The sequence below is a fragment of the Vulpes lagopus genome, chromosome 17 (assembly GCF_018345385.1).
Source record: "Vulpes lagopus strain Blue_001 chromosome 17, ASM1834538v1, whole genome shotgun sequence".
NCBI lineage: Eukaryota > Metazoa > Chordata > Mammalia > Carnivora > Canidae > Vulpes > Vulpes lagopus.
The window spans coordinates 15842275-15855773 of NC_054840.1; the positions used below are offsets into that span (position 1 = coordinate 15842275).

Below are 13499 nucleotides of genomic sequence, written 5' to 3' on the forward strand. Positions count from 1 at the left end.
GAGGTTGGGCTTTTAGGGGGCAATTAGGGTTAAATGAGGTCATAAAGATGGGGTCCTAATCCAATAATAGCAGTGGCCTTATAAGAAGAGGAAGAGAGGGGTATCTCCCTCTCATCAAACACACACACTGAGGAAAGGCCATGTGAACACACAGAGAGGGGGCAGCAGTCTAAAAGCCAAGAAGAGAGCCCTTACCAGAACCCAACCATGCTGGTACCCTGATTTCAGATGTCCAGATTCCAGAACTGTGAGAAAATACATTTCTGTTGTTTCAACCAGCGGGTCTGTGGTATGTTGACATGATACCCCAACCCAACTAAGGCACAAAACAGAAGGAAAAGCAGCAGCCATGTTATTATTCTGTTGATAGCTTTCATTCTGCTGTAATATTTGACCAACTGCTTGAGCAATGAGCCTCCTGCAAGCTTATATTTCTTCCCCAGTGAGGCATGGAAAATTTTTTCACACACCACATCTCAACCTAAATTTTAACTTGCCAATTAAGAGCCTGGTGATCTCTCCCATTTAAAATAATCTCCTTTGGGGATGCCTGGGTGGCTCAGCGGTTGAGCATCTGCCTTCAGCTCAGGGCGTGATCCTGGAGTCCTGGGATCCAGTCCCGCGTCGGGCTCCCTGCATGGAGCCTGCTTCTCCCTCTGCCTATGTCTCTGCCTCTCCCTCTCTGTGTCTCTCATGAATGGATAAATAAAATATTAAAAAAAAAAAAACTCCTTTGGAAGACTCTGTCTCCTTCAGATATAAGTGCATGATTTATCTGATTACCTCCTGCTTTAAAATATACCTGGGGTCTATTTTAATCAGGGACAGAAAGGTGATAGACGCAGAGACAACTTCCTTGATAGAAAAGTTTATCTTCTTACAATTCCCAAGAGGAGGGAGCACACCATAGCACTCAGGTCACATGAGGGAAGCATGAGGGCTGGTCAGGAGGCAGGAAGAGTGAGAGGAAAAACAGGTTAGAGGATTTACTGTGATTTTCATGGGAAGGAATGGGCAAGGTAGGGTAGATTCACTGAACGGGGTTAGGATTGGATAGTTGGAATGATTATGGCAGGCCCCAAGCTATAGAGGCAGTCCCTAGTTGTCTGGTACCTGGCCTGGGGTGGAAGGGCAGGGGAGGATTGGGTTGAAGTGTGAAAATTAGACAGAAGAGATAATTAAGGATATGGACTCTGGACTGGTTGGTTTGCATATAAAAGGTACACTTAGAGACAAGTTGTACTGTCTCTAGGAATTCACTAGTCCTGGGAGGTGCAGTTTCTCCAAGATTAGCGAAACACTCCCACCACCACCACCACCATCAAGATGTCAAAGCATTAAAAAACAAACAAACAAATCATAAATGTGATGGTTAGTTTCATGTGTCAACTTGATTGAGCCATAGAATGCTCAGATACTTGGTCAAACATTATTTGGGGTATGTCCGTGGGGGTGTTTCCAAGTGAGATCTACATTTGACTAGGTAGACTAAGTGGAGCAGACTGCCCTTCCTAATGTGTGTGGGCCTCATTCAATCAGTTGAAAGCCTAACAAGAACAAAAAGGTCAACTCTCCAGCAAGTAAAAGGGAATTCCTCCTGTCTGAGTGCCTTTGAGCTGGAGATATATATATAGAGAGAGATAGATAGATAGATAGATAGATAGATAGATAGATAGATAGATTTTATTTATTTATTTATTTATTTGTTTGTTTATTTATTTATTTATTTATTTTTTGCCTTCAGACTCAAACTGAAACATCAACTCTTCCTGGGTCTCAAGCCTGCTGGCTTTTTTTTTTTTTTTAATTTTTATTTATTTATGATAGTCACACAGAGAGAGAGAGAGAGGCAGAGACATAGGCAGAGGGAGAAGCAGGCTCCATGCACTGGGAGCCCAACGTGGGATTCCATCCCGGGTCTCCAGGATCGCGCCCTGGACCAAAGGCAAGCGCCAAACCGCTGCACCACCCAGGGATCCCCAAGCCTGCTGGCTTTTAGATTGAAACTATACCATCAACTTTTGGTGTCTCCACCAAAGATCTTGGAACTTCCATAATCATGTGACCCAACTCATTATAATAGATTTCTTTCCTCTGCATCCTTGGTGGTCTCTGTTACTAGTAGTCTGCGCAGGGCAAGCTCTAGGCTGATGCACGGAGGGAGCAACCTGCCCCATGGAGTCTTCTGGACATCATGCTGGCACATGCTTGAAGCCTCTGGCTTAGCCATTTGCCTCTAGTTCTGCAGTCCCAAAACATTGTGGCTTTTGTTCCAAACCCAGCTTCTGCCAAGGAATATGGAAAATCTCTGTCCAGATATACAGTGTGGATATGAGCAAGAACCAGAATGTATTGGCTTAATATCTCAGAATATAATTTGTCTTCTGGGTCCTTTCTCCTTCAGCTAAGGCTATGTTGAAGGGTAGGCACACATAGCCAGTCGAAAGGGTCAGCTAAACAAACCAACCAACAAACAAAAGGGTAAACCGGGGTTCTAAATGACTTGTTGCTCCAATTTGCAAAAGACAGGTACTTAGGTGGATATTAGCTGTGAAAAAAACATTGTCTGAAGTCTCTGGAGAGATAAATGTCTAAAAGAATGAACAGATACATTACCTGAGGTAATGTTCTTAATGGAGCAAGGTATTTATTTGGTCCAATTGGAGTGCTTAAAGTCAAAATAAAATTATGGGCAGACCATAATTTGTTGTTGTTTGGGCTCTTGCCATATCACACCTCAGGCAGGGATTCTGCTTTTCTGGAAGATGTCAATTTGCTAAGGTCACCCGTTTCAGTAGAAAGCAGGAAAAGGTGGTGGCAACATACAAGAACCTTAACTTAAGAGGTTCAGGTTTAAATCCCTGATGGGAAAGGAAAAATATGTGTTGTTCTTAGAGCCCTCCTGATTTTTAAAAGAAAGGGAATGACTTAGTTTCTGTTTATAGTTTGTGTAATGAAAATCTATTTTTATTTACTCTTTCAAGTTCCAACCCCTCCCTTCATTTCTTCTTGGAGTTTTATTTACTCACTCAGGTTCCAATTCATTCACCTTCATTTCTTCTTGGAGTTTCCATTAAATGCATCCTCAGAGAGACAGTTAACAAGGCCCCCTGTTCTCCCCAGCCAAGGATGGGGGTGGGGGGCAGTCAGGCCGGCAGACTCTCCTCTACCCATGCTGTGAAAAATGCAGCAGGGTGGGGGATGCATAGTGCTGGGGTGGGAGTACAATCTAAAATAGGGTGGTCAAGAATGGCCTCCCTGAGATTTAAGACTTGCCTGATGCTGTCTCCCAAAATAAACCTTGTTCCACCCACATAGTCTTTCCCATCTCAGTTGATGGCATCTCCATCATTTCAGGTGTGCAGGCAAAAAGCAAGCAAACAAAAATGAACAACAGCCTGGAATAATCCCTCTCACTTGCTCATACCCTACATCTGATCAGTTATCATATCTTGTTTTCCTTTGAAATAAATCCTGAATCAGACCATTCTTCAGCACCTGCACAGTTACCAGACTGACCCAAGCCACCACCATCTTGCACCTGGAGGATTGTAACAGCCTTCTATATGCTCTCCCTGCCCTGCTCTTGCTCCCTAGAGTCTAGCCTCAACACCACAGCTAGAGTAACCTCCACACATAGAAGTCAGTTGATGTTACTCCTTTCTCAAACTCTTCTGGTGGCTCCCCATCACTCGGAGAAAGGGCAGTCTTGCCACCATGGCCTGCAAAATCCTAAATGACTCGGTTGTGTTCAGGAGCATATCTTTGGTCATGTTCTCCTGGTCTTCTTTTATTCCTCAGGTCTTCATGTACTTCAGGGCCCTTGCAAGCGCTGTTCCAAACTTTTGGGTTATTCTTCTCCCAGATATATGGCTCAACTTCTTGATGTCTTTTTTTTTTTTTTTTTTTCCTCCAGTCTCATCCAGCTGTGCAGGCACAGGCAGAGGAGATAAAGTTGAACTGAGATTGATCATAGAATTTAAACTGGATAAAGAAACAAGAGGAAGGAAAAAGGAGGCTATGGGACAAGTATGAGGTAAGAGGGCAGATGGATTATCAGTCCAGCTGAGATACCAGAAAGACTGAAATGGAAAGACCTGGTGGGGGGCGGGGCAGGAGGTGTCACAGAGTAGACTAGGGAGGCTGTGGCTGTTGCTAATGACATGACTGGAATAGAAGATGCCTCTGGATGTGTTAGCCAAAGTGGGGGGGTGTAGGGAGGCAGGAGCACTGGATGAGAAGAAAAACTGAGAGGCCAGCTTTGGGAGGATCATCTGAGTGGGTGTTGAAATCATCAAGAATTAAGGCAGGAGCAGAGTTGGAGAAAGCAACAGTGAGCCAGCAGCGATCATCTCCAGGGTCTCAGGGGCAGACCCCAGAGCTGGTAGAAGACCGAACAAGGAGACTCATGGCTGTTCCCACCTGGTGACCTGAGACTGAAAGTTGTGGGAGGATGGCGGGAAGTGAGGGAGGCCACCTCCAGGGGCATGAGGGCTGTGAGGAGGGAAGTAGCTACCACAAGGGAGTGTTGCAGGGGAGCAGCGTCCTCAGGGAACAGCAAGGTTTCCTGACAGCAAGGTGAAGGCTGCCTCTAGAGAAGAGGCTGGGATACTGGGAGTTATTTCTGGGGACTGTGAGTTTCCTAAAGACCCAGGGGAAGGCTTCGGGAGTTTGGGAATGGCGGCTCAGGGCAGAAAAGGGAGGTGACCTGGAGTCCTGGGTTCTTGTGGAGGCCACAAAAACAGGATAAAGGACATAATGAGTAATGGTGGTAAAAACCTAAGTTCCTTCCACTAGTTGAAACTGGAGGGGAAAAAAAATTTTTTTTTTTAATTTTGCAGCTGGAATGACTCAGCAAATCAACTGGTACTGCTATTGTGAACAAAAGTAACTTTTTAAAAGTTTGTTTTTTAAAAATGTAAAAGCAATACATGTTCATGCTAAAAAATAATTCAAATAATTTAGAAAAGGGGAAATCCAAAAATAAGAATTCCTCCTCCCCCTCCCAGTTCTACTCGCAGTGGTAGCTACTATCAACAGTTTCTCCGGCATTCTTTCAGGCATTTTCTATACACGTGAAGGTATCTACAGCATGTAGCTTTTAAGCACTTGAATCCTTACAAATAGATGGGAGCATTACTGCTTTACAGCTTGATTTAGCCCCTTAGCAATAGACTTGATAACATTTTCCATTTCCATATGTAAATTATACCATTCAGCTGCATACTATTTTATTATATATGACCTGTGTAATCAGTCCCCTATTGCTGGACATGTTTTTGTTTGTTTGTTTGTTTTTTTCCAGTTTCTAGTGTTTTTTGTTTTTTTGCCTTATAGACAATTGTTGCCCATGACCATCCTTGAACATAAATCTTTACTTCCAGTTTTATCTGAAAGTACAGAACGGCTGTAATATCTAACTATGTGCACACTACTAGGATTAAATACATGTTAATATTTTACCATAATTGCTTTAAATTAACTTTACTAGGTACCCCCACCTTGCTTTTCAAAGAAGTTGTGCTGAGTTCTACTCTCACCAGCAATTATAAGCATTCCCATTTCCCCACATCTTTAACAACACGGTAACAACACGGTATTTTCAGACTTTTGTCTTGCCAGTCTCCTGGGTAGGAAATGGTATTGTGTTGCTTTATTTTCATTTTCCTGAGTTTCAAAACCTTCTAATGTTTCTCAGCCATTTGGGTTTCCTTCTTTATGAATAACCTCCCCTTCAAATTTGTCTTTTTTTAAAATAAATTTATTTTTTATTGGTGTTCAATTTGTCAACATACAGAATAACACCCAGTGCTCATCCCATCAAGTGCCCACCTCAGTGCCCACCACCCAGGCACCCCCACCTCCCCTTCCACCACCCCTAGTTCGTTTCCCAGAGTTAGGAGTCTTTCATGTTCTGTCTCCCTTTCTGATATTTCCCACTTATTTTTTCTCCTTTCCCCTTTATTCCCTTTCACTATTTTTTATATTCCCCAAATGAATGAGACCATATAATTTTTGTCCTTGATTCTTCTTGGTTACCTGCTCTTTCCAAAGGATGTGGGATTAATTTGCCAAGTTCTGTGGAAAAACCTTTGTTGAGCTTTGTAGCTATAGCTCTTTGCATTCTTTTTTTTTTCTTCCCGTGATTGCTATAGAGATGACACTGTATAGCCTTAAATTTGCATAGCCTTTCTAGAGTTTACTCTGAAGCAGGATCTCATGGAATGGATGAGTGAAGACTGGAGCCGTGTAGGCTGGGATGAGATCTCAGCTTCAGCATACACCAGTTCTATGGCCCAGGACAACTTAAACTGGTATATTACCTATTCATAGGGCTGTTGTAAGGATTCAAGTGCTTAATGCAGAGTCTGGTACATGGTACCCAATAAATATTTGAGAAAGATCATTCTGGTTACTACTTCAGTAGGGGAGTAATAATATATATCTTCATCCTTTTGATGTTATCTAAGGAATATGCAGACCTAACAATTCTAAATCGATTTCTCTTTTTGATTCATCCTAGAAAGTTAGAAAACAGGTTACTTATGATAGTTATCTACTAATAAAGAACTATCCCCACCTGCTGGCCATACTCACAAATGAAATACAAAGGTCTTGCAAGCGCGGTTGTTGAGGAAGTCTTTCATTTTGTAGTTACTGTGACTTGTAGCAATCTTTGCAGCAGGGAGCACCCGGCTTTTCTCCCACTTCCACACTCACACACACTCTCCAACAAACTAGCACCTCATCACACAGTGCTGGCTAACTGTTGGCACATGGATCCATCTAAGTGAGGTAAATATTTCTTTTCGGTTTAGAATTTAGATTTGTCTTAGATGCAGCCTGGACATGTTTTCCTTTTTGCTAGATTGGTTATTTCATAGGGTTGGTCTTCCACGTCTTGAATCTTTGTCCCAAGATGGGGACTGCACCTAATGTTTCTCTTTTTTCCTTCTTGGGACTAATTGAAGTCACCTTTAGAACCACTAGACATGGCATATAACTAAAACACATTACTAACTCCATTAATGTTCAACAGGAAAGAAAATATCTCTTAATTGGCTATTCTACTTTTTAATTGGTCGAAGATGTTCCAAGAAGAGCTAATAAATGAGCTGCTGGGGAGAGCTGTAATTAAGTTCTGCTTGGAACAAAACCATTTCAGACTGAATCACGAAGGCCATGCTAGAAATTGGCTTTTGAGTCTGGAACCATCTGAGATCAGTACATTTCATGAGAGCTTTTCTTGAGGTACAAGAAAGTGGCCATTAGACTCTGCTTTCCAGGGCGAGGGTACGGGGGTCCCACTGTTATGGGTCACAGGGGGATGGCTTAGTCCAGTGGCTCGGGTCAGAATGACTGGAGAGGGAGCAAAGAGCAGCAGTAGTGGCCTGTGCAGAGAAAGACCCGAGATCCTGCCCTTGGGTTTGTAGGTAATGCATGTCAGCTGGACTGCCCTCTTCCATCTTCTTGCCACTAGGGTGACCCGCTGGACTCATTCTGAGCAGGCCGGGAGGGTACAAGCTTCCTCAGCCATCCAAATAAATCCATTTCCCATTTTCCTTTCACTGTGGCCTCACTGTGTGATTACTCCCAAGGGACTCCTGAGGAGCCATCCCATGTCCTCATTGTCATTCTCACCCCTAATCACAGCCCTCTCCTGCCACCTACGAACCCTCTTACTGTCTCCTCTCCTACTTCTCCCAAATCCCTCTGCTATTCCCTTGCCAACCAGCTGCATCTCCTTTCGCTCTATCCTGCCCTCTGCACCTCCACGATTGATTGATTGATCGTTCCTGTTCACTCCTTTCCCTCCTCAGGATCTCTTTCCCAGGCTTTCGTAATGTCTTCATGCTGCTTTTTGTCCATTTATGACACATCCTAATTTTTTATTACTTCTTTCCCCTCTGTGATACTGTAATACTTTGTTCGAGTTTCTAACATAGCCCCCAATCACAGCATCCCATCATTTATTGTGTCTGGATCCTTCTAGTCCAGCCCGAGTTGTCTTAGATAGCAAGGACTGTCTTCCTCATTGTATCCCCAGCTCCGAGCAAAGCCCCTGGTGCAGACTAGGCGCTCAGTTTGCTGAACGAACGAGTTGTTCTGTTCTTTCAAATCTTACTTGTTGCACAAGTTTGCTCTGATGTTTATTTTCCCCCAATTTCATCCGTGACTAAAGACTCTTTTAACTTTTTCATTTAAAAGTACTTTGAGACTTCCAAAAAAAGTTGTAAAACCAGTACCAAAAATTCCCATACACTCTTCAATTATATTACGCAACCCTAGTGCATCTCCCTTAACCACAGTAAGTTGTTCAACACCAGAAAATAAACATCAATAGAATACAATTAATCTATAGACCTTAATCAAATTTGTCAATTGTCCCATAATGCCTTTTTTTCTGAACCAGAGTCCAAATCCAAGATCACACATGACATTAGGTTGCCGTATCTTCTTAATCTCCTTTAATCTGGGACAATTCTTAACGTCTTTCTTTGTCTCTCGTGACCTTAAAATGTTTGAAGGGCATGGGCCAGTATTTCCATAGAATGATCTCCAAATGGGGTTTGTGCAGTGTTTCCTCTTGATCATCTTTGGGTTTTACATTTTTGCCAAGAATACTCTTCTCAGTGTATCATAGTAGAGGGTATGTGATGCATGTGCACCATTACTGATCATGTAAGCTTTAATCACTTGGCTAAGGTGGGCCTGGTGGGTTTCTCCACCCTAAGGTTATAGTTTTTCCTTTGTAATTATGAATTATCATGTAGGAATATATCAATATGCTGGTTCTCATTAAACTGTCCACTGATTTTAGTATCCTTTGATGATTCTGTACTGCTATGATTATTACTGTGGTATTTTCCAAATGGTAGTTTCTATTTCCAAAGTTTTAAATAGGGCCAGGTAAAATGTCTTGCCCATGGTGAATCATTCAGGATGCAACCCTAGAAATGACTCTAAAGCATTCTCCAAGTGAGCTTGAGCATTTAACGGATCACTTGGGACCACAGATCTCTCTACACAGTTTTAGTCTATGGACTGTTCCTTCACTTTTCTCTCCCTGCCAACCCCCAAATCTCCTATTTGTAGATACAAATTGGCTCTCCTGATGAGTGGTGGTGTTCCTGATGAGACACCAAGAAGGGCTATCACAAGTAAATTGATCACAACTTAATTATTAATTCATGCCCCTAAAGTACATACTGTGGAGATTAATGCTCTAAGCCAAAAGATCCTTGGCTCATTTTTAGAACCACTGTCTTAAAGGAGAGCTGCATTGACTGATATCAAGGTGGCATACAATAGACCAAGACCTACTGTCTTTGGGAGAAATGTTTCCCAACATTTGGAGCTGTGTCATGAAATTGATGACCTTGGGGATTTTAAGCGTTCAGGAAGAGTTACTGAGTTTGGGGAAGGAGCTGGATGTTGTATGAAATTAAGGAACATTACCACTGTGGATCCTTCACAATATGCCTATTAGTTTCCATTAGTTCCTTCAGTATAGCATGTTTATAGTCTAGGAAAATTTTCGGATCCATAGATAGTGTGTCTGAAGAGAGAACATTTTTCTTTTGCTATGTTTGCAAGAGTTAGTTTTCAATGCAACCAAACTCAGGTTACTAATTCTCTGGTTAAAGATATCAAAGTGGTGCAGATCTGCAGGGTTTTATGGGACTGCAAAGCAGACCACCAAATATTCTTGGTTACATGAGGACTCCTTGGGATAAACAAGTAGGTGGGCACTGGGGTTTACAGACAGGATTGAAATGAAGACAAAGGGACACCTGGGTGGCTCAGTGGTTGAGCCTCTACCTTCCGCCCAGGGTGTGATCCCGGGGTCCCAGGATCGTGTCCCACATCGGGTTCCCTGCATGAAGCCTGCTTCTCCCTCTGCCTGTGTCTCTGCCTCTCCCCTGGGTCTCTTATGAATAAATAAAATCTTAAAAAAAAAAAAAAGAAATGAAGACAAAGATAATGACTGTCTCAGGACCTGGGGTCCTTTGGCCACTGAAGAGAGTGGAGAAGGGCACAGAAGGAAGAGACAAAGAAATGGCCCTGTTTCTAGATGTAGTATCAGGGCCAGAGAAGGAGTCTCTTAATTAAAATCCCTCTTTCCCCTAAACCAAGGGATTACAAAGGGAAATAAACAAGACCAAAAGGCCAGAGTTTGGCTGAAAGACATGTGACACTTGGGGACCAGTTATTCCCCCCTGCTTTCTCCTCTGTGGAAGCACTGTTGGCAGCAGCTAAGGATGGTGTGTGTCATCTGGAACCTATGGGCGATGTGGCAGGGGCTGGCAGCAGCCCCAGGGGGACATTTATGGAATCAGGAAGAGTTCAATGCCAGTAACAAATGGAGTAGGGACTGGAAATTAATTCCTGCTGTGCTTAGAACCCATGTCTGTGATTTGCCCCCACAGTTGGTTTAGCCCAGGGAAACAAAGGTCACATTGCCCCTATAGTTGGTTTAGCCCAGGGAAACAAAGGTTACATTCATGAATAAATTAAAAGCAAGAGATATTTCTTCTTTTTTTTGCGGGGGGTGGGGGAGGGATTCCTTAATCCTGATCATAGTATCTTTTGAAATCTGTAAGAAAAAAAAAAATCTTCCCTAGGGTGGGAACAGGAAAAGCTTTATGTTCAAATGGCAGTCCCAAGTGAACTTTTCAGAACGCTTTACGAATAAACTGCTGAAATACTCTACCATAACACAAAAGCTGTTTGTCATGAGAATCATCTCCTAAACAGAGGCCTTCTTTGGAGCCATAGGACTGTGTTTAGTGTTTCATAACTCATATATCTCTCTGGTCAGCAGCTGAAGATGCCCTTTCTGAGAATAGTTCTGTCCAAAGGGATGGCACTGTGTAGGAATGAAGCCACATTTCTCTTGTTTCTTAATTGGGTCTCTGAGACAAATGTCTTATGTCATGGCTCTGAGCTGCTAGCTAACAAGGTCCCTTTAAAGCTTGGTTTCACCCAGCTGGGTTCTCTGAGAGACTAGCCACAGGGGATGCTTGGACATACATATCACTCTTGGACACAGTGAACTTGAAAAAAGCAGGGGGCAGTTGGGATACTGAGAAGGGCATTTGTAGTTGGAGAGGAGGATGAGGAAGTCTTATCCTCATCCATCACTAAGCAATGTAGACTCGGGGGCACAGCTCTACACAAAGGTCATATCCCAGAGAATTGATTGGTGGGGATTTTCACAGTACCGCAGGGAAACATTTTGCTCAGGACCTGTGTGAATTTTACCAGTCATATCTGTCTACGGACCTGGCCTGACTTTGGGGCACTTGAAGAGGACTCAGAGACCTGGGCTGCAGGAAGGGGTAGTGACTGAGCACATGTTGAGGCGATTTTTATTAGTTGCATTAATATTTCTTGTGTAGGAATCATTAGTTACACAGTCCCAAAGGATCCATCCTCTTCTGGAAAGCCCTGGGAACACATCAGGAGGAGAAGATAGAGCTAAATAGCCTTTCACTGAACGTTTTTCATTCATCCATTCCACTATTCATGCAGTTGTTCAATGAGTATTCATCGAATGCCTAGTAAGTGGCAAGCTCTGCACTGGGTGCCAAGAATGACAACAGTGAACAAGACAGACGAGGCTCCTGCCCTTAGGGAACATTTCAATGAGATACATTCTAGATATTAAGCATTACAAAGGAAATAAGAAAGGTTAATGCAACAGAAAGTGCTTGGAGTCTGAGGAGGGCTGCCTTAGCTAGGGAAGGTTTCCCATAGTCAGAATGGCAGGTTGGAGTTCACTGTATCAAAACCGGAGGAATGAGAATTCCAGGCAATGGGACCCCCTCATGCAAAACCCCATGGTAAGCCTGTGTTTGCAAACAGAAAGAAGGACAGAGCTCAGAGAGTGAAAGTGGGGTGGGCTGAGATGAATCTAGGTAAGGTCAGAGAGGCAGGCAGAGGCAGGGTCCTGGAGGGTCTTGTTCTGCTGTCATCCAGGTCAGGCTTTAAATGTTCTCTTCCATAGAAACCTTGGTTTCATCGAAAGTCCAAGAGAGTAGCAGGGTGGACAAGGCTCTGCACACTCCCCTTAAGTCCCCACTTCAAACCGATGTGTCTCCTTCCCTTTATCAGTTTTGCACATTCAAATTCTGCATAGGATTTAGCCTCTCAGAGGTTTCAAAGCTGTGCAGATGAAAGATGGCCAGAAGTTCTTTCACTTCCCCCATCAAGAGGTGGAGTTTATTTACCCAGCTCTTAATTTAGGTGGCTCCCATGACTGCTTGAGCAAAGAATATGATAGAAGTAAGGCTGCACCAGCCTTCAAGATGACTGGCAGCTTCCACTTCTCCTTTGACAAGTGGGCTCTTGGGGCCTCAGCTGCCATCTAAGAAGCCCTACTTTGCTGAAGAGACCAGGTGGCAGTGAACCAAAGAACCAGCCAAACAGTAGACCTGAGGCAGGAACACATGCCTCCAGGTGAGCTGCTCCAGCCAGCCCCCAGCCATCTGAGCCGTCCCAGGGGACATGAAGACACTGTCGCAGACATTCGGCCTCCAGCAGACATCATGTGAAGCAGAGACCAGTCAACCCTCCTTGTCTTGTTGCAGACCTCAGAATTGTGTTCAAAATGAAAACACTATTTTAGTCTACTACATTTACTGGTGGTTTGTTACACAGCAATAGAACACTGAAGCAAAGGCTTAAACAGAATTTGAAAACCACCCCACCAGCAAAATCAATGGTCTTACAAGGAATTCAAAGAGCTTATATCTCACACCAGGAAGGGTGGAGTATAGTGGACAGGACAAGAACTTTGGAGTAAGATGGTCTTGGGATTGAATTGTGACATAATTTAGATTCTTTGCTTCTTCATTCCTTTTTTTTTTTTTTTTTTTGAGATTTATTTATTTGAAAGAGAGAGATATATAGAGAGAGTGAGCAGGGCAGAGAGGAAGAGAGTCTTAAGCACTCCACGCTGAGCACAGAGCCCCATGTGGGGCTTAATCTCACCAATCTGAGATCATGACGGGAGCCAAAACCAAGAGTTGGACATTTAACCAACTGTGGCACCAGGCACCCAGCCCCTGCTTCTTCACTTCTAAAATGTAAATAACAATGCATGTCTTAGAGATTTAAAATCAGACACTCTGTGTTAAGAGCTTGGCACATAATAAGAGCTCAAAAAATTATAACTATTGCATGGTCATCAGGGCCCTTCCAATGGGAACAGGCTGCTGTCTTGGGAAGCCTACCTGGTGTGGCCGAAGTCCTTTCCCAGGGAGAGTCCATGTGAAATCACAATGCACGTGGCAGCAGGAGCGGGTCGGGTAACCAAGCTCACTGGCAGATTCCCTTATATGTTAAGGTGTTACGTGGACACAGAACTTCCACCCTGAATTGGAACTGAGGACAAAGTCAAAGCATAAGCACTACTATGGCTTTAACATCTCTAACACTTGCTAACCTACCTTCCTGCCTTTTTGCTTTCATTTTAGCACAGAGAGCTTGATGCA

At 43.4% G+C, this 13499-nt stretch overlaps 1 long non-coding RNA gene across 9 annotated transcripts in view; it reads right to left on the bottom strand.

Annotated features, from left to right (window-relative positions):
* The window catches only part of LOC121477517, a 67956-nt gene that overhangs the window by 52541 nt on the left and 1916 nt on the right, over positions 1-13499 (bottom strand). For 4 of the 9 annotated variants that reach the window (XR_005984267.1, XR_005984261.1, XR_005984263.1 and 1 more), the window contains exon 2: positions 13239-13389. This is a non-coding gene — a long non-coding RNA (uncharacterized LOC121477517). The other 5 variants (XR_005984268.1, XR_005984264.1, XR_005984260.1 and 2 more) reach the window with 5 other exon arrangements.